Source organism: Hyperoodon ampullatus (assembly GCF_949752795.1).
Source record: "Hyperoodon ampullatus genome assembly, chromosome: 1".
In the NCBI taxonomy this organism is placed as follows: Eukaryota; Metazoa; Chordata; class Mammalia; order Artiodactyla; family Ziphiidae; genus Hyperoodon; species Hyperoodon ampullatus.
The window spans coordinates 117,203,352-117,206,093 of record NC_136914.1 but is presented as its reverse complement, the minus strand read 5'-3'; the positions used below and the strand labels follow the sequence as shown (position 1 = coordinate 117,206,093).

Sequence of the window (2,742 nt, the reverse complement as noted above, 5' to 3'; positions counted from 1 at the left end):
GGCAATATTGACCACTTCTTCAAAAATCTCCTTTCCCTGGTTCCCCCTTGACTTCACTCTTCTGATTTACCTTCCATGTTTCTTGTAATTTCTTAGCTACTTTCATAGTTTTCTCTTCCTCTGCCCGTTTAAAGCCTGGTCCTCATGAGCCTGTCACTAGTTAACTTCTTAGTCATACAGTTTCAGTGGGCAATCTATCCAGACTCCTCTGTGCTGAAGCATACCAAAGACTCGGTGTGTCTCAAACCAGTATCATCTTACTCTTCTCGAATTCTCAGTGTACTCAGCAACAAACCTCAAACGTACCCCATCTTTTTCTTGGACTATTGAAGCTATCTAAAAAATTTGCACATGAAAGACACACTTGTCCTCCTTTTAGTTGAGAAGGTAAAATACATGTTTGAGGTAGGCAGTGTTTAGGTTAAGGCTTGATTGAGGATTTGAAGGATAAAGGTGAAGAAGTAAGGTAGAAACAAATGAAGAACTACAGTATCTTTGTTCATGAAGGTTGTAAGGGTATCAAACCTCCCAAAAATGATCTACAGATTCAATGCCATTTCCAGCAGAAATTCCAACAGAGGTTTTGTTGGATGTGACAGGCAGATATCTAAACATCTGTGGAATAGCAAAGGACTAAGATGGCTGGATGCTTCTGACTATAATGAGGAGGTTGAGGGGACCTTTTACAAGACAGTAAGTTTTATTACAGAGTTTGTGTTGTATGTGGTGCAGAGGTAGGCTCTCTGAGCAGTGCAGTGAGCTAAGGAGCCTGAGAAATAGCCCAGGTGTATATGCTGCCCTTTGAGATGTGATGAGGTGGCATGGCAGGTCAGTGGGGGCAGGAAACGTGGCTCCATAAGTAGTGCTAGAATAACGGTTATCCTTATGGAAAACAATGAAATGGATTTCTGCCTCACAGCTCACCTAGCAGTCAATTCCAAATACATTAAGGTCTTGATTACGAGAAGCAAATATTTAAATGTTTGCATGGAAAAAAACCTTAGGGCCGGAAAGAATCTCTTGAGACATATGCTAATCATAAAAGAAAAGATGATTAAATCAAATATATTAAAACTAGCACTTAAGTTAAGCTAACAAACAATTTAGTGTAGTGGAAAGACAAACCAAGACTTGACATTTACAATACAGTTAACTGACAAAGGAGTAGTAAGCAGAATATATAGAGAATTCCTATTTTAAAAAAATAATAATAATAGCCTTCCTCTTCCAGGGACGGTATCTAGAGGCATTCAGGATGGTCCAGCGTTTGACATACCATCGTGGGCTGTCCTACAATACAGTCTCTAACGAAACCAGCCTGTCCCGAACCCCTGGTAGTAGAATTGTTTACCTTTATACCAAGAAGGTTAGGAAAACACCAAAATCCACCTGTGGCATGTGCTCAGGCCGACTTCAAGGAGTTTGCGCTGTGAGACTAAGTTCTTGTGAGATTGTCTAAAACAAAAAAACATGTCAGCTGGGCCTATGGTGGTTCCATGTGTGCTAAATGTGTCCGTGACAGGATCGAGCACACTTTCCTTATTGAGAAGCAGAAAATTGTTGTGAAAGTGTTGAAAGTACAAGCACAGAGTCAGAAAGCTTTATTTAGCTTTTGTATTTAAAAGTGAACCCTTTTTGAGTAATAATAAAAAATTAGAAAGTACAAAAAAAAAAGAAAAACAGAAGAAACTTGAAAAGACATTTCACAGGAAGAGGAAATATATAGGGCTTATAAATGAGTAGAAACCTTGGAGATACGAATTAAGACCACAATGAGCTTGCAGTTTATATCCATAAGATTTGTAAAATTAAGGAGTCTGACAGCACCAGGTGCTAAATATGAGCTCATCATTGTGTGGATGTGTAGACAGGCATCTCTGCTTTAGAAAACAACTACACCTCACAGAGTTGAACATTTGCATACTTTAGGATCTAGCTTATGGCCCCACCTCCCAGTTGTGTATCCAGTAAACTCTTGCATTTGTGTACCAGCAGGTGTGTACAAAAATGGTTGTAGTAACATCTTCATAATAGTTAATAATGGGAAAAACTGAAATGCCATTCTGTCTACAAGAGAATGTTTAAGTAAATTAGGTATATTCACACTACGGGATATTATTCTGTAGTGACAAGAGGTGAACTACAGCTATACCTGACAATAAGAATGAATCTCAGAAAATATTAAGAAAAAAAAGCAAGTCCCAGGGTGTGGTTGAGACTATTTTTATTGAGCTCAAAACCAACCAAAACCAAAGAGTACATTGTCTAAGCATACATAAATGGCAAAACTGTACTGTAAGAAACAAAACAAAACAATGCTAAACCAAAATTTAGCCTACTGCTTACCTCTGAGAGGGAAACAGAGGGAGCAGATAACAGAGGGACACATGGGTAGTTGCTGGTTATTAGTAATGTTCTCGTTCTTAGGTTGTATGGTAGGTTTATGGTTTATTATGCTTTATAACTCATGTATATCGTAGAATTCTGTATGTATTAAACATGTATGTAATGTGTTAAACATAAAAATAATAAAGGAAAAAGGGAATAATAAGCCAAAATCTGGGATGGTGACTTTGTAGATAATGTTTTGTGTGTGTCAAATGTATTTTTTAAAGAAAGGAAGGGCAGAGTGCACAGCAATGCAAAGGTGGGGACAGAGAGTGGAGCATCTGTGCCCTGTCCAGCCAGAGCTAAGCATGGCTCCAGATACCGGGCTTTGGAGGATGATCGCTGGTGGCACTG

The 2,742-nt window shown here is 38.7% G+C and overlaps 1 pseudogene across 1 annotated transcript; it reads left to right on the top strand.

Moving 5' to 3' along the window:
* The first annotated feature begins 1,252 nt into the window (after positions 1–1,252).
* Positions 1,253–2,491, top strand: LOC307054986 (large ribosomal subunit protein eL34-like; annotated as a pseudogene). The gene has a single exon. The product of its transcript is annotated as a large ribosomal subunit protein eL34-like (transcript).
* Positions 2,492–2,742: the final 251 nt, after the last annotated feature.